The sequence below is a fragment of the Anabrus simplex genome, chromosome 1 (genome assembly GCF_040414725.1).
Source record: "Anabrus simplex isolate iqAnaSimp1 chromosome 1, ASM4041472v1, whole genome shotgun sequence".
NCBI lineage: Eukaryota > Metazoa > Arthropoda > Insecta > Orthoptera > Tettigoniidae > Anabrus > Anabrus simplex.
The window spans coordinates 544,579,081-544,603,000 of record NC_090265.1 but is presented as its reverse complement, the minus strand read 5'-3'; the positions used below and the strand labels follow the sequence as shown (position 1 = coordinate 544,603,000).

Here is a 23,920-nt window from a genome sequence, read left to right as displayed (position 1 = left end):
TGTCAGTGCGACGTAAAGCAAATAGCAAAAACAAAAAAACAAAAAAAACTATAACAGGTGGCAGGTAGAACACCCTAAAATAATGTTATATTCTACAATAACTCTGATGTAGTCCGCCTCTGTGGTGTAGTGGTTAGTGTGATTAGCTGCCATCCCCGGAGGCCCGGTTTCGATTCCCGGCTATACCACGAAATTTGAAAAATGGTACGAGGGCTGGAACGGGGTCCACTCAGCCTCGGGAGGTCAACTGAGTAGAGGTGGGTTCGATTCCCTCCTCAGCCATCCTGGAAGTGGTTTTCCGTGGTTTCCAACTTCTCTTCCAGGGAAATGCCGGGATGGTACCTAACTTAAGGCCACGGCCGCTTCCTTCCAGTCTTCTCATCCCCCACCAAGGCCCCCTATTCAGCTTAGCAGGTGAGGCCGCCTGGGCGAGGCACTGGTCATCCTCCCGAGTTGTATTCCCCGACCCAAGGCACTGCCCTTGAGGCGGTAGAGGTGGGATCCTTCGCTGAGTCCGAGAGAAAAACCAACCCTGGAGGGTAAGCAGATTAAGAAAGAAAGAAAGAAAGAAAGAAAGAAAGAAAGAAAGAAAGAAAGAACTCTGGTGTAATTGATCGATTGACATTGAAGGTCATGACACTGTTTTTCCAGCATACAAATAATTACCGTCAGATCACCCAGATCTCCCAATTTATGTCCGCCTCCGTAGCGTAACGGTTAGTATTGTTAGCTTCCATCCTCGGGGGTCCGGGTTCGATTCCCGGAACTGCCAGAAATTTAAGAATGGCAGAAGGGCTGGTGTGTGGTTGAAATGGTAGATGCAGCTCACCTCCATTGGGGTTGTGCATGAAAAGAACTGCACCACCTCGGGATGAGGACACGAGTTTATTACTTTACCAAATTTATTATTGAGAATCAATGTTCAAGTTCACGGCAAGGAGTTCAAGTAGGTTAGTGTGTGTTGAAGGAGAGGATGCTCACGTGGAGGAAATGTCAATACATATGATTCTATTCATTGCGGACACTTTGTGAGAGGGGAAGGGGATGTCGTGGCTGGTATCTATTTAAGTAATCCAGCTGCTATTTTTGTGATTTATTCAATTCCAGAAATTATCTGAACATTTGGTTGTGTGGTTTCATTTAAAAAAACGAGCTAGTTAGCTGTGCGGTACGGGCCGTGTAGCTGTAAGCTGCGGGCTCGAATCCCACCACCGGCAGCCCTGACGTTGGTTTGCCGTGGTTTCCCGTTTTAACACCTAGCAAATACTGGGCAGACGCTTCCTTGCTAGTCTAAGTCCTTCTGTTTCTTATCGTCACCGAAAACCTATCTGATTTAGTGCGACATTTAACCACTAGAAAAAATAGGGACACTTTTAATAAATAATTTTATTGGTTTTACGTCCTACTAACTACTCTTTTACGGTTTATGGAGATACCGAGGTGCCGGAATTTAGTCCTGCAGGAGTTCTTTTACGTGCCAGTAAATCTACCGACACGAGGTTGACGTATTTGAGCACCTTCATATACCAGCGGACTGAGCCAGGATCGAACCTGCCAAATTGGGGGGTCAGAAGGCCAGCGCCTCAACCGCCTGAGCCACTCAGCCCGGCGGGGGTACATTTTAATGGCTTTATCAGATCTGTGTTCTTGCTGCATGAGAGTTATCTGTCGATATAAATGCTCTCTTAGTTTACTCTTATGAAAGATTGTAATTGTCTGAAGAAAAAGCGACCGTGAGATTTAAGTATAATTGCATCATTTCATCTAATTATTTCTGAGGTCGATGGAGCCCAGGCTCATTTTGGTTTTGGCCGGAGTTTTTAGAATGGATGCCCTTCCTGAAGCCACGTGATTTTTGAGTTAATCTCTATCTAGGATCAACCGGGATTCGAACATTAGCCTTTCGGGTGGTAAGCCAGTAGTTAAGCCACTGAGCTAATTTCCCCCCTTCCACTTACCAACAGAATTTAATTTATTAACTGACCCGATGGACTTTTACAACTTCATTGAAGCAGTCTGTGAGCTGTTCGAAAATTTTCTATTAAAAAAACTAATGTTATTGTTTTTCACATCGCACTAACTACATTTTTAAGGTTTTCGGGCCGCTGAGGTGCCGGTATTTTGTTTCACATGAGTTCTTTTACGTGCCAGTAAATCTACCGATACAAGGCTGACGTATATGAGCATCTTAATACCATCGAGTTGAGCCAGGATCAAACCTGCCAAGTTGAACTCGGAAGGCCAGCGTTCTACCGTCCCAGGCACTCATCCTGGTGGTAAAAAACAAAAAGCAAGAAAACATGTATGTTATGTTTTGAATATGTGGTCATAAGAAGCATATATTTTCTGTAACGATTTTCAGTATGGAAAGACATACATAGGCCTAATTCTCAAGAAATTTGAGAAATGTATCTTTTATTATTATTATTATTATTATTATTATTATTATTATTATTATTATCATCATCATCATCATCATCATCTATTTGCGACTAGCGCTGTGGCCTCATTTAGTTCTATACCCCCTATCTTAAAATCGTTAGAAACTGAGTCCAACCATCCTCATCTTGGTCTCCTTCTACTCTTCTTACCCTCCATAACAGACTCCATTTTTCTAGGTAACCTGTCCTCCTCCATTCGTCTGGCATGACCCCACCACCGAAGCCGGTTTATGCGTACAGCTTCATCCATCGAGTTCATTCCTAACTTACCCTTAATAGGGTACCCTACCATTGTTCCCATCTGTTTGTAGCAGCAGTCATTCTCGCTACTTTCATGTCAGTTACTTCTAAATTATGAATAAGATATCCTGAGTCCACCAAGTTTTCGCCCCCGTAAAACTAAGTTGGTCTGAAAACAGACCGATGTAAAGATAGTTTCGTCCGGGAGCTGACTTCCTTCTTACAAGAAACTGTTGATCGCAACTGAGAGCTCACTGCATTAGCTTACTATATTATCATCCTAGGAGAACACACAACCTAAATACTTTTTATTAGGATACTGATATCTCAAAAACTGAAGATGTTACAGACGTAAAATTGGTATTTGGAGTCTCCTTTTGAAAAAAAGAAATTCGTATTATTTTGTTTTTCGGAAAATCAATTTTAGGGGGGATGAATGGATTGAAACAGTTGAATTATTTGTATGGGGATACTTACATATAAAAAACCTAAAGATGTTACAGACGTGAAAATGGGTATTTGTAATTTCCTTTAAAGATTAAAAAACACGCACTTGGGGGGGGGGGGGGCATGAGAAATAGGAGTTGAATTCTTTTCATGAGGACACCAATATCTCAAAAACTGAAGATGTTGCAGACGTGAAAACTGGTATTTGGAATCTCCTTTACAAGCAAAGAAACAAGTATTTTTTTGTTTTCGGAAAACCACTTAAGGGCCTGAAAAGAATTGAAAAAGCAGGTGAATTTTTAAAATGAGTACTGGAGTATCTACAGTGTATGTCAAAAACTGAACATGTTACAAACATGAAACTTGGTAGGCCTACTTGGAAAGTCTTTTAAAAATAAAGAAACATGTCTTCTTTGTTTTCGGAAAATCCACTTAGGTAGGAGTGGAGGAAGGGCTGATAAAGGGGCTGAATTCTTTTCATGGGGATACTTACATCTCAAAACCTGAAGATTTACAGATGTAGAAATAGGTATTTGCAACCTCATTTTAAAATACAGAAACATTTCTTTCTTTTTTTACTTGAGAGAAGGCGTTTTCACGTGTACAGTCCTATGTCGCATGATCATCTTAGCCCCAAAAGGCAATACCACAAACTTAGGGCAAATGAAACTCAGTTTTTCAGTGAGGTTTTGTACAGTACCGAGGAACGATTACTTTTATCAAATTACGAAATCCACGCGAGAGAAGCCGCAGGTAACTGCTAGTCTTCAATAAAATAGTATAATGTTCTTAGAAAACAACTGTGTATTAAATAGAGCAACAATTAAATGTCACAATTTCACTACGTGACGATAGAGTATAAGCTCTGAAACGCGTTGTGGAATAAAAATTAATAAAATCTGTGATTGGTAATTATTTCATAACCAATAAATTACTTGTATTTATCAAGATTGGCACATTTAACTTGAATAAGCAATATTCTCCCAACCACGAACCTACAACTTTTATGGGAACGGAACGGGATGAAGGAAAACTGAGCACAAAGTAACGTACACAGTTTGTGTTTTAGCCTTACATACCTACACATTATTATTTTTTTGCTAGCTGCTTTACGTCGCACCGACACAGATAGGTCTTAGGGCGACGATGGGACAAGGAAGGGCTAGGAGTGGGAAGGAAGCGGCCGTGGCCGTAATTGAGGCACAACCACGGAAAACCACTTTCAGGGCTGCCGATAGTGGGGTTCGAACCTACTATCTCCCGAATACTGGATACTGGCCGCACTTAAGCAACTGCAGCTATCGAGCACGGTCTACACAATTTTATTGAAAACTTAAGGAATAGATGGATACGCACACACGTGTATTCACTCGCACTGAGAAGTATATTAGCGACTATTTCTTAAGAGACAAGGCGCTATTTTCCCAGTAAGAATACCTATCCACGAAATCCTGTCCGTGTGACACATGAAGTCTTACCATAGAGGAAGATACCAATCACGTCAATCACACTAAATGATTACCGAAAATTATCCAGGATGCAAGTTAGAATAGAATTAGTTTGTGGACTATACAAGTGTTCTTAGAGCCTCCGTGGCTCAGGCGGCAGCGCGCCGGACTCTCACCGCTGGGTTCCGTGGTTCAAATCCCGGTCACTCCATGTGAGATTTGTGCTGGACAAAGCGGAGGCGGTTCAGGTTTTTCTCCGGGGACTCCGGTTTTCCCTGTCACCTTTCATTCCAGCAACACATTCCAATATCATTTCATTTCACCCGTCAGTCATTAATCATTGCCCCAGAGGAGTGCGACAGGCTTCGGCAGCCGGTGCAGTTTCTATCCTCGCCGCTAGATGGGGGCTTCATTCATTCCATCCCTGACCCGGTTGAATGACTGGGAACAAGCTGTGGTTTTTCACAAGCGTTCTTAATTAGCATATAATGGACTGCCTATTACACCGGTAATTTTCCATTAGTCCGCCTCTGTGGTGCAGTGGTTAATGTAATTAGCTGCCATCCCCGGAGGTCCGGGTTCGATTCCCGGCTATGCCACGAAATTTGAAAAGTGGTACGAGGCCTGGAACGGGGTCCATTCAACCTCGGGAGGTCAACTGAGTAGAGGTGGGTTCGATTCTCACCTCAGCCATCCTGGAAGAGGTTTTCCGTGGTTTCCCATTTCTCCTCCAGGCAAATGCCGGGATGGTACCTAACATAAGGCCACGGCCGATTCCTTCCTTCTTCCTTGTCTATCCCATCCACAATCCCCCCCCACCCCGCAAGGCCCCTGTTCAGCATAGCAGGTGAGGCCGCCTGGGCGAGGTACTGGTCATCCTCCCCAGTTGTATCCCCCGACCCAGAGTCTGAAGCTCCAGGACACTGCCCTTGAGACGGTTGAGGTGGGATTCCTCGCTGAGTCTGAGGAAAAAACCGACCCTGGAGGGTAAACAGATAAAGAAGTAGAAATCCAAAAATAAAATATATTCTTCTATATTACAATTGATTTCATTAACTGTCTCTACTCTCTGTTTTATTAGCAAGACAATGTGCAAGTTAACATGTTTATATTTTTCTTGTAGTCTCTACTGTGTGGCGCTGAACACTTCGAGTGTCAAGTATCCAAACTAACATGCCTTGCCTAAGCTATTTGCAATAAAAACTTTTCAGTCTGTCAAACACACAGCAATTACAATACGAATTATAACACTATAAATATACCTGTACAATATACACTAATATACAAAGAATGGCATGTTTCGTTCTACAAGAACATCCTCAGATTCTATCAAATCACTTAAAACATGCTTACAGTATAGATGTACAGTATTGTTTATGTTGTGTAAACTTGTCAATGATAGACAGTTTAGTGATAACATGAACCAGTAATGACAAAAATAAAATAAATTTACAGGTACCTAAAATAGACCTATGGTGTTTCGCACATTGCGGCGCTATTTGCAGGCAACGCAAACCTACAAAGGCAACGCAAACCTATGGCGTTCCTCACGTAAGTAGACTAACCACAGGGACCCGTACCATCCCGTGGAATACCTCACGTAGTGGGAATTGAGCATAGGTAAGGCAGAACCATGGTGTTGCTCATATAGGCGTACGAATCACAGGTACTGTAGGACCCAGCTCCTGATTCACACACTGTTGCTACTAATTACAAACCTATTGGGTACCTAACATAGTGGTAACTACGTGCAAGTAAATGCAACCCATGGTGTTCCCTGCGTGATGGTACTAATTACAAGTAGTTTTATGGTTCTAATTGGATCATCCCTTGGTCGCCCCTTTTAGTCGCCTCTTACGACAGGGGATACCGTGGGTGAATTCTTCGTCTGCCTCCCCCACCCACAAGGTATTTTATTTTCAAGTTCGCCGGCAAGCCGGTTAGGACCCCAATATCCGCCACCTGGGACGCGCCACGTGGGAGTATCACCTCTCCCCCTACGCCAGGTTCGTGGTGTCAGGGGAGGGCCCACACATAGAGTTAGTAAATAACACACTAGAGGTAGCATTGGCGCCACCGTCTACGAGAGAATCACTGTAGCGAGCGGAGCATGTTGAAATCGCAACTGTTTGACAAAAAGCTCACTCCGCCGTACTCATCAATGTAAATTGGGGACTTTTAAAACTATGTGGATGTAGATACGGTTTAAATTTCTTACATGTAAACATTCTCAGATACTACAGTATACTTGCGATGCTTCTCTCCAGTAAAAAAGAAAGCCCTAAAAGCACAAATACAGGAGAAATGCGTGAAAAAAGAGGACGGTGTTCAGTTGCAGTTAAGTAATACAAAATCAATTTGCTGTTCATATTAAGTCTTCTAACAACATACGTTTAGAAGGAGGGCTCGTATATTTCGCTATATTTTGTGTAAATGGCCAGGACTTTGTTATAATTCTGCCTAATGACCGAAAATGTCCTCTCTCGTACGAAACGGATGAGAGAGTTTTTAGGCCTAAAAGCGTTGGCGAGATTTTGGGGGTAAAGTAGACAAAATATTGTCATTGCCGGTTTAGACGCTGGCTTTCTGAGCCCAAGTTGGCAGGTTCGAGCCTGATTCAGTACGGTTATACTTGAAGATGCTCAAATATGTGAGCCTCTTGTAGATAAATTTACCGGCACATGAAAAAACTCCCGTAGGAAAAAATTCCGACTCCTCAGCGTCTCTGAAAACCGCGTAAATCCATTATTACCATTATTATTATTAGTATTATTGTCGATGTTTTCTAAATGCGATTACAAGTGGAAATATGACTCTCGCTTGTGGTTTCAGCCTATTATGGAGTTTTTATTTAGTTTTTCCTGAAATGTATGATTTGCTTTAAGATTTTAACTTGTAAAATGATTTGTGTTAACGGAAAGGGAAAGTGGTAAATTATATGATTGAAGAGAACTGAAAAAATACAATAATTTTTACTATTTGCTTTACATCGCACCGACACAGATGGACCTTATGGTGACGGTGGGATAGGAAATGACTAGGAGTGGGAAGGAAGAGCACATGGGCTTAAATACGGTACATCCCCCCAGCATTTGCCTGGTGTGAAAATGGGAAACCACGGAAAACCATCTTCAGTGCTGCCGACAGCGGGGTTTTAATCCACTATTTCTCGAAAGCAAGCTTACAGCTGCGTGGCCCTAGCCGCATTGCCAACTCGCTCGGTCAATAATTTACATATTATGGTTGTATATAGTCCTATATGCCATTTAAGGGAATAATATTCACGAAAGTAAGGACTCAGATGTTAACACGGTGTTGCACATTTAGGCTCTAAATTTTAAAGTCTGGTAAGGTATGAATGGGGACTGCTACACGTACTATACGAAGGGAAAGCAACAAACTGTATATACAGAAAATATATTCATTAGCTTTTAACACCATAAATACACACAGAACAGAAAAACTGGGCACAACTCCAGACTAGAATGCACAAAGTTTCTTATTTTCTTTTTTGTACCAATTTGCTTTACGTCGCACCGACACACACAGGTCTTACGGCGACTATGGGACAGGAAAGGGCTAGCAGTGGGAAGGAAACGACTGTGGTCTTAATTAAGGTGTAAAAATTGGAAACCATCTTCAGGGCTGTCGACAGTGGGGTTCAAGCTGACAGTTACGTGACCTGAAGCCTACAGCCACTCGCTCGGTATCATGCACATGATTTTTCTGCATATTCGCTTTCAAAGGCATGGCCATTCAGTAAAAGGAAAATTCCATCTCTTGTATTTCCTAAAACTTTAATTACAGTCTTCAAGGAAAGATCCAAAGAATCTCATTCACACCAACAGGGGAATCAGTTGCGAAGTCTGCCCAAGTAGGCCAATTCACATGGCAATGAGTGTCAGGCAAAGTACTATTTTATACGCACGGAAATGAATTTCAATGAAACATACCTGTGAAATGATACGCCACTGCCCTTTATGAACCTCTCTATGCAGCCATAAGCTGCACAGGAGATTGGAATTTTCCTTCAGAGAAGTATATACTTCAATTTATCGGGAAGCTCCAGTAGTAACAGTGCCAAACAATCTAGCTTTTGCCAAACAGCGCGCTCGTTCAACTTCGCACGCGACTGCAGCGCCTATGCTACCTCTAGTGTATAATATACTAACTCTATGGGCCCACAGCTCCGCCCTGCTCCCAGGACAAGGAAGCTTCAAGTGCATGCGTCAACCAAGCGACTTAAATTTTGCTTTCGCGCCGCCAAGGAAACCCAGCTCACTGGAGAAGCTGAACTGCGTTAGTGCGAGCGGATTGTCGAAACAGCTGTACTTGGCTTGGTTTAGCTGTTCGCAGCTTTTTAAACTTTATAAAAAATGCTCCAAGGAATAATAAATGTAAATACGAAGTTATTTACCCCAGCGCTGCTGGGGGTAGATGGGGTTCAGTGTACGCCACTGGTTCTCAAGTCTAGCCCTAGGTAAAAGTTCTCAGTGCATCCGCTACGTTCAGATTTAAATCCTCTTATTTAATTTTTATGATCTTTGCTGCCTTCTTCACAGACTTACCTACGTTTAACAGTATATCAATATACCAGAATTTTGATAGCAAGATGCCACTGTCATAAGGGTTTATTGTTATGTGCACTATACCGGGTGGTTCACCAGACCCTTATTTTTCAGGGATAGGCAACCCAAATAACACGCATAACCTAAAGATCCTTATAATGTAGTTCTATGAACACCAAGTAACTTGAAATTCCTCCTTACGGTCGATAAGGATCTCCGCTACCTGCGTGTCATCACGGTAAATTGATCCATGGACCTAGTAAAGGAAAATCTTTCTTTCTTTCTTTCTTTCTTTCTTTCTTTCTTTCTTTCTTTCTTTCTTTTTTCTTAATATGCTTACCCTCAAGAATGGCTTTTCCCTTGGTCTCAGCGAGGGATCCCACCTCTACCGCCTCAAGGGCAGTGTCCTGGAGCTTCAGACTCTAGGTCGGGGATACAACTGGGGAGTATTGCCAGTACCTCGCGCAGGCGGTCTCACCTGCTATGCTGAACAGGGGCCTTGGTGAGGGATGGGAAGATTGGAAGGGATAGACAGGGAAGAGGGAAGGAATCGGCCGTGCCGTAAGTTAGGTACCATCCCGGCATTTGCCTGGAGGAGAAGTGGGAAACCACGGAAAACCACTTCGAGGATGGCTGAGGTGGGAATTGAGCCCACCTCTACTCAGTTCACCTCCCGAGGCTGAGTGGACCCCGTTCCAGCCCTCGTACCACTTTTCAAATTTCGTTTCAGAGCCGGAAATCGAACCCGGGCCTCCGGGGATGGCAGGTAATCACACTAGCCACTGCACCACAGAGGCGGACAAAGAAAAAACTACTATGCACAGTTCCGCGCCACATATAAGGACCATTCTGCAAACATGTGATTTATTGCGTCTTCAAATAAAACAGGTACCCGTAATACGATCAGATTAACAGGTTATGCCATGTGTTCTGTAACGTGAAGAAATTAAATGAACATTGTTAAACATCACTGAAGACTTTGACGGGGATTTTAGCTTTCGAGATGGAACGGCCATGCAGAAATATTAAACCTCTAGCAAATATCCTGTATGTTGACTTCGTGGCCGAGTCGGTTAAGTGCTGGAGCTCAAGGTATATGAATATCGGCAGCGCAGTTGTTCGGATACACTATAAGGCGGTTTTTTGAACGACAGACGTGCTCCATTTTAGGAGGGATACAATAATAATTTTTTTCCTATTGTTTTTAATGGATACGCTCTGACTTGGCCTCTCTCCCTTATGGGTGGGGGAGGAGTTGGGAAGGAAATCGGCCTTTATCTTTTACTAAAGTACCGTCCCGCCATTTGCCTGGTGGTGAAAATGGGAAACCGAGGAAAACCATTTTCAGGACGGCCAGCATGGGATTCGAATCCACAACCTACCGAGTCCAACGCACACAAATAATAATCCACACCTACGAGGTCACATCACAATACGTATTCATTTCCTCACGATGTATTCTATACAAATGCCGTGTGGCCTCCAGAGAGCCCTGGTGCAGGTCTTTTGATTTGACTCCCGTCGGTGACCTGCGCATCGTGGTGGTGGTGATGATGATGAAGACGGCATATTCTCCCAGTCCCCCTGCCATTTGGGAACCGAACCCGGGCCTCCCGGAGTGGCAGCTTATCACACTAACCACTATGCCATTATGCCTACAAAATCAAATTCATGGTAGAACCTACTTACATTTGAGTGAATGGGTAATTTTAGCTCCCTTCTCTTTAGAACTTCATCACTCAGTGTCTCATTGACGACGTCCGACGATGATGTACGGGCTTGAGGTAAGGCACTGAAATATAAATATAAATGCCGAGCACTGGAGTTCGAATCCCAATAGGGCGCAGAATGCTTACTGAATAATAAATGAATACAACTTTCAGTGATAAGAGTACCAAGGAAGTGAGAGGTGCAGAGCAGCCAATAGGAACAGTTGAATATAAGGTGTCATGGCGGTAACATGGATGACATCAGAAGCTTAGAAGCAAATATCTGAAATATGACGGATGAGAAAATGTGAACTAAAGAATTCTGGAAAACGACAACCTCACGAAATGGTTCAGAAGAAATACGACATGAGTAAGGGTGGTTGTTCAAGGGTTGAATTGAAAAAGAAAGTGGGGGGTGAGGGAAGAGGTAGCGCCTGTGAGGTAGGTAAGTCGCACAGCAGGGGTCAACACTCTACTTTTAAACAAACCGACATAGTCCTCCCTGTATTTTAGACAGCTGGGGTAATGGCTCCGATTTCCCCTCTGGGGTCAAACGACCGCTGCCTTCGTCGTGTTTACCGACTACTAGCCCGCCCCTGGCCGCACATTTATCAACAGACCAGAAATCCAAGATTTGGTTCTGGTTACTGATTGGTTGTAAGCAGTCACATGTTCACGCATGCGCACTGCTGTACACTTGGACTTTGCGTTATTCATTGCGAATTAATTTAAATCTGTAGCTCATGTGCTCTGTATTATTATTGTCATATTGAAAGAGTTATTTACTTAATTTGTATCGTATTTACTCGGCCGTGGTTATACGAGCATGATACTATAGAAATCAGTTGTGAAGCCAGGATCGACCGGGGTATGGGGGTGGAGGTTATGGTTATAAAATCATAATAGAACATAATGAAGGTGCTTGTGAGTGCGTGGTGTGCGCATGCATCAGTGTATTTATAAGGACACTGATACAAGTGAGTTATGTTGATATTGAGATTTCAAGAATATAACTCCAGATATAACTTAAGTCCAAGATCAGACTCATTGGCATGGCGGTGAGATAGATTTTTGTTCAAATAACTCAATCAAAACGCGGGTAGAATGGAAAGATGATGACATTCGTATCATGATATTAACACACTGACGACCGGCCCCAGAGATCTCCGTAGTACTGCGGCCAGCTGTTGCTGACGGGCCTCCGTTTTTACGTACTTTCTTAGGTTTCAGCATTTTGCGCTGTCTGTTAGCTATAGTTTGAACTATTTGCCATCATATCATGGAGTAGCAGGATCGCTTATGTTAGTGCCGACATTTTTGTACACTTCTACGATTATTATAATCATGAAAACAACCTATGTACACAATTGCCAAGATGGCGCCCCCATGGCATGACAAAGTATTTCAACATTTGTACTCAGACTCATTATATGATGTGCGACATGTGTGACAAGCCCTGAGAATTATAATTCTCGATAATTATCGCAGTTTCTCAGATGACAGTCGGTGACGGGCTACGAGAATTCTCGATTTTATACAGCGCTGAGATTTTGATGCAGAAAATGTCTCTTATTCTAGAAGCTCAGTTACAACAAACGGAGCTACTGACTACAGTAAAGGAAACTGCGAAGTTATATGATGAATCCGTAATCCTAGAGCAGAGAAACCTTGAAGCTCACAACAATTCTCACTCCTCAGTCTTTAGAGAAAGGCGGAGAAATTTGAGATTGAAGAATGTAGTGTAAATTCACCAACAGAGCAAGTTCATGACAAATATAAAATGGAATTTAGAGAGGGATACAAAAGGTGTAACTAGAAGACAACAAGGAGTCAGAAAGAACAGCATTGCCGTTGTGGGCACAGTGGACCCTTCAAGTACAGAATTACAAGCAGGAGAAAGGCGTGCCTAGCTATGCGTAGGAGTTACATCGGGGTACCACAACTGATAAACTTAAAAGGCATATGCAGAAACAAGGTATAACGGGTGAAGTACAGTGTGATGAACTGCAAATTAAAGGCTATTTCAAAGCTTTTAAAATTGGAATGCGGTTCGATGAACTAGAATGAACAAGCTCGCCCGCTTTCTGGCCTAAAGGTGTGCTCGTAAGACAGTATCGGTTTCGGAAAAGGAGAACCGAGGGAATCAAACTTGACTAACAGTAATTATGTTGCAAATATTGGAAGCCAATGCATAGGATGCACCACACGGATGCAAATTAGGACATTACTTTGGAATATAGAAGGCCTGACAAATGCAAGCAATATGCTCCCTGATAACTTCTTCATGACTTACGATATTGCTATTTTAACTGACACAATGCTAACATATGAATGGTTCACAAAAGGTATGTATACAATCCATAATTTTGCCTCTCAGAAGCATGTAGGCAGACCAAAAGGCGGAATCACGTGCCTTTTAAAATGCGATTTCTCACCTTTTCAAGTAATACACTCTTCAGAGCACATCTTGTTTGTAAGAACTAAAAGAGTCTCCATAGCATGCCTATACTACTAACCACACTCTCCAGTGAATGACACAGTAGAAGGGTTAGATACTATCTTAAGCAAGATAGACCCAGATGAACCATTGTTACTTGCTAGTGATATGAATTGTAGAATTGACAAGCCAGATTTTAAAACTACGTATGTGTTGGAATATTTGGAAGAAGAAGGCTTACAATTAATCAACCAGCGAAATCAATTTATATACGTAGCATATAACGAGAGGAGTACAATAGATCTTGTATTTACGAACATGCAAAACATCCATCCAACACACCAACAGGTCATCCCTATTGCTATTAGAAAACATTTGCCAGTAGTAACAAACTTTACTCTTTTATGGCATGATGGAAAAAATAAAATTACTCTGCCCCACGAGGACACTTGACTTTGCCAAAATACAAGAAGCAAATTTTGATATAGTACAGAAACTGATCAGTGACGGTATGTTGGACGAAGCTGTTCTAGAGTTAGACCGCCAAATGTAGGAGGCTATACAGTATACAGATCCATACAAACGGAAAGCAAAGCCCTGGTTCAACTCAGACTGCTATATTGCTAGAAAAGAAACACTGAATAAATTACACATTTCCCTGAATTATCTGTCTTCAGCAAACCTTGAAATATACATACTTTCTCGTAGGCTCTATAAGCAGCTAATAAAAGAAAAGAAGAAAGAGTACCAAGAAATGCTAGACATAAAGAAGATAGAAGTAGCTGAACGATATCCTTATAAAATACTGAACCCAAGAAAGCCAAAATTCCCTAGGGACATACCAATAGAAACCTGGGAAAAGCATGCGTTTCAAGTGCTTCAGGTGAAAGGTACTCGACCACTACAGACACAATCAGAAGATGTAACCGAGTTTTTGCCTATAACAGTAATGAATATCGAGGATGCTATACACAGCATGGGTAATGGAAAGGCTTGAGGACCTGATCAGATTTACTACGAACATTTAAAAACGGTGACCCCAGTTTCAAAGGAAACGTGGTCTTATTTGATGAACGAATGTCTTAGGAGAGGTAGAATACCAGATAGTTGGAGAAGATCCTAAATCAAAATGATATAGGCCCTACAAGGGCAAAGGGGGCATGGGAGATCCAGACGCATACAGAGGTATTGCACTCGAATGCACTCTTTTTAAGGTAATGTCCAAAATTCTCACTGACAGGCTAACAACACTTGTGGATCAATATATACCAGAGCAACAGTTTGGCTTTAGAAGAGGTAGATCTACCCTGCAAGCAGTAGAATGTTTGCAGCAAGATATTGAGTACCAGGCGGGAAGCTCCACGCAGTATTTGTTGACTTCTCTAAAGCTTTCGATATGCTCAATAGGAACCTACTCCTGGCAAAGTTGGAACAATTAATTAGTAAGAGTCATTACTTGAAAGTTATAATCAAAGACATTCTCTCCAACAGTTCGGTGTTTATACAGGATAACATATCAATATCAGACGCAATAGCACAGATCAATGGTGTACTACAAGGAGATCCGCTAAGTCCTCTTCTGTTCTCAGTAATCACTTCGGACGTGACACAGTGCATCAAAGATGGTGTAAAGCTATATGTATATGCAGATGATATGGTTCTCGCTGCAGGACGACTGGAGAACCTGAAAAAGTCTTTTGATCTTTTGGCAGCATGGGCACATGAAATCGATTTCAGGATAAATGACCAAAAGACTGTCTACATGATTTTCAGAAAAGGGGAAAGACCAGCAATGACTGATAGAGTTCATTGCAATGGTAGACAACTAACGAGGGGTAGACTCTTCAAATATTTGGGAGTCATATTCCAAACCAGAGGTGATGTTTTCAAAACACACATAGAGAACAGGACAATCTTAGCATTTAAAGCAGTGAACGGAATCAAAGATTTACGTAAGATGTCAGTTAAAGCAGCGGTACAGCTCTTCAGTATTAAAGTTGTGCCTATAATCACCTATGGTCTACAATTCGTCTGGGAATACCTAAACATTAATAGTCTACGACGACTAGAGAAGGTCAAAGCCGCATACTTAAAGAGAGCTCTGGGGCATTCGAAATATACACCGTCTCGACTTGTGTATGTTCTGACGAGGGAATCTTTCCTGATCGAAGAGCTATGCTTCAAGATGTCACTACCATCCACGACAAATTACGATCGACTGCTTACAGAAATGAAGCAGAAAAGAGAAGACATTTGGTTAGAGTTCTATGCAACGGATGCTATGACAACGCGGGGATGGATGGAAGCGAACTACAAATTAAGACATATTGTGACTAGATTGGCTGTTCATGGTTTGCACTTTAAGATTTGCAGAACCAAAATATTTCATGAACCTGAATTCGGATGCATATGTAAATTGTGCGATCGTGAATGTGATAGATACCACGTCTTAACATGTCCTAGTAGAGGAAAATCGTTGATTAAGTTCTATTCAGAAGAATGAGACCTATGTGGTTTGAAAATGTTAAAATTAATGTACTTGCTTACATGACCATTTGGCTGTAATAAAATTATTAATTATTTCCTTGATCATTCATACAATTATGGATGAGGTTATGAGTTCCAAACGGTGTAGGCATGGAATATAAACCACCGCTGCACCTTTCTTTCTTTAAACCTTCATTTATTGAACAAAATAACATCGAATATATAGAGATATTCCCTGGAGCTCCAGTATCGATGTCAACATTCAGTTACTGACGGATACCGATGTTTGCGATGAAAAAGAAAAAAAAGAAACCCATGACGCAAGAGCTCCGGAGGGCCATGGGCAACCAAGCGACAGCTGCTCAGCCCAAAAGGCCTTCAGATTATGAGGTGTCGTGTGGTCAGCACGACGAATCCTCTCGGCCGTTATTCTTGGCTCTCTAGAGCAGATTAAATATATGCAAACCGGTTATGATAGGTACCGAGTGACAGTGAATTGGATATTTCTAATGATTAACGGCTAACAGTAAACGGGGAGTAACCTTAAAGAGACAACTAAGCAACATAGTGAGTACATAATTATTACAAGTTAGAGGTCGATACCTTGAATACTTTTCCAGTTACAGTAATTTGAGTGCAACAGTGTAAACTATTTCTTGGAGAATACTAAGAAATCTAAACAGTTTAGTGACATGGTTAAGGGAACTTACAGTGTTTTTGTAACATTTTAATACCTGTTGAAATACTGCAAAATGCCTAGAAGAGCAAGGTCTTAACTTTCTTAACATACTTCCTAGGTCAGGGCATCCAAAATACGTCGTATTGGAGAATCTTCATCTGAAAATGAAAATCGTCTTGCAAGTTAGAGAGAATACGCATCGCAATCGCGTGCCAGATAATCGAGCGCCGAACATTCACAACGTCTTGCTGAACAAAATCGGAGAACATCACAGGTACGCGCACGAGAGTCCAGTGTCGAGGGCTAGAATCACACAAACACGCGCATGCGAATCGAGCACTGAGCGTTCCCAACGACAGAGAGAAAGACTAGAACTAGCGTTCACGATCGAGTTTTACCTCACAGTAATAGACTGGCATTCAGATGCGATTCACAGACTGATTATGTTCAACAGACCTCCGTCCAAATCGGAGTTATGAATAAGATCTGTGCTAGGTGCTCTGCCAAAAAATAGACCGATGAACCTTATGGTATGTGCTGTGCTTCTGGAAAATTCAGGAGCCACCACAACCAATAAAAAATCTTTCGACATATAATCATTCACTATCTGGACATTTTTAACAAACATACGTAGGTACAATAGCCTCTTTCAAATGACTTCGTTTGGTGCGAAATAAGTTAGGGAACAAAACTTTATGCCCACTTTTAAAACAGAAGGACAAGTGTATCATCTCATACGTAGCCTTTTACCACCATCAGGCCAAAGCCCACAATACTTTCAAATATATTTCATTTCAGATGCAGATCAGTTATCGTTGCTGTCAAACATAGCCTCAACGCTAAACATTGATTTAATTAGCGAATTACAAACCGCTTTGGTCCGCCTCTGTGGTGTAGTGGTTAGCGTGATTAGCTGCCACCCCCGGAGGCCCGGGTTCGATTCCCGGCTCTGCCACGAAAAATTTGAAAAGTGGTACGAGGGCTGGAACGGGGTCCACTCAGCCTCGGGAGGTCAACTGAGTAGAGGTGGGTTCGATTCCCACCTCAGCCATCCTGGAAGTGGTTTTCCGTGGTTTCCCACTTCTCCTCCAGGCGAATGCCGGGATGGTACCTAACTTAAGGCCACGGCCGCTTCCTTCCCTCTTCCTTGCCTATCCCTTCCAATCTTCCCATCCCTCCACAAGGCCCCTGTTCAGTATAGCAGGTGAGGCCGCCTGGGCGAGGTACTTGTCATACTCCCCAGTTGTATCCCCCGACCACGAGTCTGAAGCTCCAGGACACTGCCCTTGAGGCGGTAGAGGTGGGATCCCTCGCTAAGTCCGAGGGAAAAACCGAACCTGGAGGGTAAACAGATGATGATGATGATGACAAACCGCTTTGAATAGTTACAACCTATACATACGAATTTTAAAGCGAAACGTAGATCTTAACTCTTCAGATAATTTGAAGTTAATTATTCACTCAGACCGCACACCACAGACAGAACACCGAGGCAGATATAATGCTCCGACTGTAAACGAGGTAGCCGTTGTATTGGTTGATGACGAAAAAGGTCCCAGGGATATAAGTTAGTGCTGCATGGTAGAGACAGCCAGCTAAAAGTGGTCTCTGAATTGCACCGCTCCTATGATCCATTACAGTATCCTACAATGTTTGTAACGGGAGAAAACGGTTATTATTTGACCATCCCTCAGCAAGGTTGCCAACGGCCTTAGCCGTGTTGAAACACCGGATCCCGTAAGATCTCCGAAGTTAAGCAACATTGGGCGTGGTCAGGAGTTGGATGGGTTGCCACGCGCTGTTGGTGGTGGGTAAGGGAATGGAGGAGCGGAAAGGAACTGGCCACTCTACCGCACGTAAACTCCGGCTCAGGAACACCTCTGCGGAGGTTCGGACCTGCCTTCGGGCAGAATAACCCTTACCTTACCTCAGCAAGGTTCATTATTAGCGCGTAATAAAACCGTTTCGTGTATGCTATTTTACGCATTTAAATTGATAGTTAGAGCTAACTCATTTAATCCGTTACATTATTTTCTTCGCTAGTTGCTTTACGTCGCACCGATACAGATAGGTCTTATGGCGACGATGAGGGATAGGAAAGGCCTAGAAATGGGAATGCAGCAGCCGCGGTCTTAATTAAGGTACAGCCCCAGCATTTGCCTGGTGTGAAAATGGGAAACCACGGAAAACCATCTACAGGGCTGCCGACAGTGGGGTTCGAATCCACTATCTCCCGGATGCGAGCTCACAGCCGCGCGCCCCTAACCGCACGGCCAGCTCGCCCGGTCGTTACATATTACAGAGACTTATTTAGTCAATATTGAGTCAATATGATGGCTAAAATGATATCAGAAAGATTAAATTTCATATCTCGAAATCAACAACGACTGAGGGCTGATGACTACATCCATCTCAGAGATGCTTTAAATCAAGACGCGAATGTTGACCCATCAAATATCGGTCAACATGTAATCTCGCCATCTTCATTCATAGGTTCTCCATGTTATCTGCATGACAAGAATCAGGACGCAATGACTTACGTTCGAAATAATGGGAGACTCGACTTATTTGTCACGCTTACATGTAATCCGAAATGGGCTGAAATTAAAGCAACGGTAATTCGGGTAATTCGATCGTGATGGCATACTTTCAAGGGTATTTCATTTAAAGATGAAAACATTGATAAAATTATTCACAAAATATCAAATAGTCGGCAAAGTGTAATGTTACATGGCAAGTGTGGAGTGGCAGAGGAGCAGTTTACTACACCGTCATATGCTGTTCTGGCTAGAAAGAAAAATCCAGCCGGACGAAACTGATAGTGTTATAGTTGCTGAACTACCTGATCAACAAAACGAACCGGTATTGTACGATATCATAACTTAAAAAGTGGTGCATGCACCATGCACAACTTAGCAGCACCATGCATTAAGAACGGTATCTGTACAAAAAAACAAAAACAAAAAAACCTTGGCATTTTGTCAACGATACCCAGACCGGAGAGGATGGGCATCCAGTTTACCGTCTCCGTGGAGGTCGGAACGCTACGCTGAATATCAGAGGAAGTAGGTTCATTATAGATAATAGGTGGACTGTCCCCCATTCCCCGATATTATGTAGAACGTTTAACGCTCACATAAATGTGGAGTACCGCCACTCCGTTCAAGCTATAAATATCATATGTGTAAATATATCAATAAAGGATCAGGCCAAACTACTTTCAGCGTAAGAAATCCAAATTACGAAGTAGAAACCTATTTAAATGACCGATACATAAGTACATCTGAAGCTGTCTGGGGCGAATATTAGAATTTCCGATCCACAACCGGTATCCTACAGTCGTGCATTTGGTTGCTCACTTAGAGAACGGCCAAAAGGTGTATTTTACAGTATGAACGGCTCAACAAGTTGCCCAAAACCCATGGCGTTTTTTGAGCTCTGTAATGAAGATGAATTCGCAAAGGCTCTTCTATACCATGAAGTCCCGAATGTTATACATGGGCCAATAATAAATTTACAAAAGGAGGCGTGGTGAGGACGTAGTTAGTCAAACAAAATGACGCCACTTTAGAAAGAGTCTGTGGTATATATCCTTCTCAGTCAGTGTGTTTCTCTTTCAGAATGTTGCTACATCACGTTCGACCGGACGAGTTGGCCGTGCGGTTAGGGGCACGCGGCTGTGAGCTTGCATCCGGGAGATAGTGGGTTCGAATTCCACTGTCAGCAGCCCTGAAGATAGTTTTCCGTGGTTTACCATTTTCACATCAGGCAAATACTGGGGCCGTACCTTAATTAAAGCCACGGCCGCTTCCTTCCAACTCCTAGACCTTTCCTATCCCATCGTCGCCATAAGACCTATCTGTGTCGGTGCCACGTAAAGTCACTAGCCAAAAAAATGGTCACGTACGCGGTCCGACCTCATTCGAGTACCTAAAACTTTAAACGGTGTGTCAAAGAGACCTATCAAGCAGGTTGACGTGACAGAGGTTTGCTAAAAAACGATTACCATACGGAAAATACTCTGAGAGAAGCTTCGTTTTCGTAATGCTCACCAAAACTGAGAGAATTGTTTGTAGTCATACTTTTATATTGTCAGCCATCGGAGTCATTGAAATTATGGGATAATTTCAAAGATGATTTATGTGAAGATACTAGACACATAATCAGACAGAAAAATCAAGACTTTACCTTTCAGTGAAGACATTTATAACCAAAGTTTGATACAAAGAGAAAATAATCTATTGGAATTAAATGATAAAAGTTTAAGTGATTTTGGATTACATTCCGCTATTCCTACACAGAACAATGCTATAGACACGATGGTACGTCAGTATAAAACCAATGATTTGGCATCGTTTGTCAATCAAAATGTGCCAAAATTAGTCCCAGACCAAAGACATGCTTTTGAGACTATAGTAGGTAGCGTGAATAATAACAAAGAACAATTTTTTTTGGACGCGCCAGGAGGCACGGGGAAGACGTTTCTCGCAAATTTACTACTTGCTAAAATAAGACAATTAGGGAAGATAGCGATAGCAGTTGCTTCGTCAAGAATTGCTGCAACTCTCTTACACGATGGAAAAAAACTGCTCATTCTACTTTTAAACTTCCGCTCTCCGTATCTCTGGAGCAAGGATCCACATGTTCTATCCGCAAAAATGGGCCTCTTGGTAAATTACTACAAGACGCGTCATTGATTATATGGGATGAATGCACATGAGCCATAGAGCGCATGTAGCGGCTGTGGACAGAACCTTAAAGGATCTCCGAAACTCCGCTGCCGTCATGGGTGACATTACTTTTATATTTGCAGGAGATGTCCGACAGACACTCCCCGTTGTTAATAGAGGGACGCGTGCAGATATTATTATAATGCATGTTTGAAATCGTTTCCCCTATGGACATCGATTCAAAATTTGAACTTACAGACGAATATGAGAGCTCATCTTCGTGGAAACACGCATAGCAATTTCCCACAGTAACTGCTAAAAATTGGAGAAGGAATTTTTCCCTCTCCAAATGTAAGTAGTAATTATGACATCCTTCTGTATGAGTCTCTGGGTCCAGTCCATGATTTAGAAAGTTTAATAGATGCAGTGTACCCTGACATCGAAAAGTTACATGAAAGGGGCTTTCATTGGCTGTGTTAGAGCAATAATGTCACATACGAATGACAATGTCAACGAAATAAACAATATGATTATACAAAAAGTATACATCGATCGACACAGTAACTAATATCGAAGACGCAGTCCATTACCCACAGGAATTTTTAAATGCACTTAACCCCTCTGGACTGCCACCTCATGTATTAACATAAAAAATCGGAGCGCCAATCATGATTTTGAGAAATTTAATCCCTTCTAGCATGTGCAATGGGACGATGCTTCTTATAAAGGAATTGAAGGACAACTTAATTGTAGCGACCATTATCACTGGCCCTGCAGCCGGTCAGTTAGCTCATATTATAGGCTACCCATGATCCGTTCCGATTCAAGAGTTGCATTTAAACGACGTCAATTTCCGGTGAAAACATATTTTGCTTTAACAATTAAGAAGTGCCAGGGACAAACCTTCGATTTAGCAGGGACTGACCTACAAAAAGAATGCTTTACTCAAGGTCAACTGTATGTTGCCCTATCGGGGGTCGGAGGTCCCGAAAATCAATATATTTTGCTACCACAAAATAAGTCCAACTCGTTGGCTGAATGGTCAGCGTACTGGCCTTCGGTTCAGAGGGTCCCGGGTTCGATTCCCGGCCGGGTCGGGGATTTTAACCTTCATTGGTTAATTCCAATGGCTCGGGGGCTGGATGTTTGTGCTGTCCCCAACATTCCTGCAACTCACACACCACAAATAACACTATCCTCCTCTACAACAACACGCAGTTACCTGCACATGGCAGATGCCGCCCACCCTCATCGGAGGGTCTGCCTTACAAGGGCTGCACCCAGCTAGAGATAGCCACACGAAATTAAAAAAAACCACAAAATAAAACGACTTCAAATATTGTTTACAGGGAAGCTATTATCGATAACATGTGAAACTACTCAACCGATTTTTACAATTCTTTCACTAATAGAAAGGTTCATTATCCAAAAGTAAAAAGGAATACGTATAAACGTTCAATAAATTAATTTCCACAAATAGTGTATTTATTAGTGTTATAAGAGAAAAGTGGTTTATGTAAGGGTCAATCACACAATATATACAGCAGCACTGGATCTAAAACTTTGCATGAATGTATCTAGATTGCCCCTCAATAACATAGACCTAATCTTTTTTTTTTGCTAGTGGTTTTACGTCGCCGACACAGATAGGTCTTATGGCGACGATGGGATAGGAAAGGCCTAGGAGTTGGAAGGAAGTGGCCGTGGCCTTAATTAAGGTACAGCTCCAGCATTTGCCTGGTGTGAAAATGGGAAACCACGGAAAACCATCTTCAGGACTGCCGACAGTGAGATTCGAACCCACTATCTCCCGGATGCAAGTTCACGTCCGCACGCCCCTAACCACACGGCCGTTCGCCCGGTGGACCTAATCTTATTTTGATATTTGTGATAGTTACGAAATGTCGGATCAAACAAATACATTCAATAATATTTACTATCTAGCTGAAGTATACTTGCACTATAATTTCAAACATGCCATATAATTTCTACGTACCGAGCTCGATAGCTGCAGCCGCTAAGTGCGGCCAGTATCCAGTATTCGGGAGTTAGTGGGTTAGAACCCCACTGTCGGCAGCCCTTAAGATGGTTGTCCGTAGTTTCCCATTTTCACATCAGGCAAATGCTGGCCGGGGCTGTACCTTAATTAAGGTCACGGCCGCTTCCTTCCCATTCCTAGGCTTTTCTCATCCCATCGTCACCATAAGACCCATTTGTGTCGGTGTGACGTAAAACAAATTGTAAAAAAAAAAAAAAAAATTCTAAGTACTTAAGTAAGTACACAAGTGAATAAATGTCTAATGAAGTCAGTTGCACCGATAGTACTGTATGAGTAACTAAAGCCAGTTTCTGATAACCGGTACGAAGAACGGGTACTTCTGCTAGTTTATTATTATTATTATTATTATTATTATTATTATTATTATTATTATTATTGAAAATGAAAACCTACAACCTGTTTTCCAGTCAGTGACCGGGTCAGGGATGTTACGAATGAATCATATATATATAGGCTATTATTACGATGGGGTCGCCACTCCCAAAGTGATATATTAATGAATGGTAGATGGTACGAAATGGGAATGGAGAGTGTTGCTGGAATGAAAGATGACAGGGAATACCGGAGTACCGGAGAAAAACCTGTCCCGCCTCCGCTTTGTCCAGCACAAATCTCACATAGAATGACTGGGATTTGAACCACGGTATCCAGTGGTGGCCGACGCGCTGCCGTCTGAGCCACGGAGGCTCTTTATTATTATTATTATTATTATTATTATTATTATTATTATCATTA

At 42.3% G+C, this 23,920-nt stretch overlaps 1 protein-coding gene across 1 annotated transcript in view; it reads left to right on the top strand.

The window, feature by feature from the left end:
• LOC136857109 (uncharacterized) overlaps positions 1-23,920 on the top strand; it is a 569,643-nt gene that overhangs the window by 310 nt on the left and 545,413 nt on the right. The gene's annotated exons all lie outside the window — the stretch shown is intronic.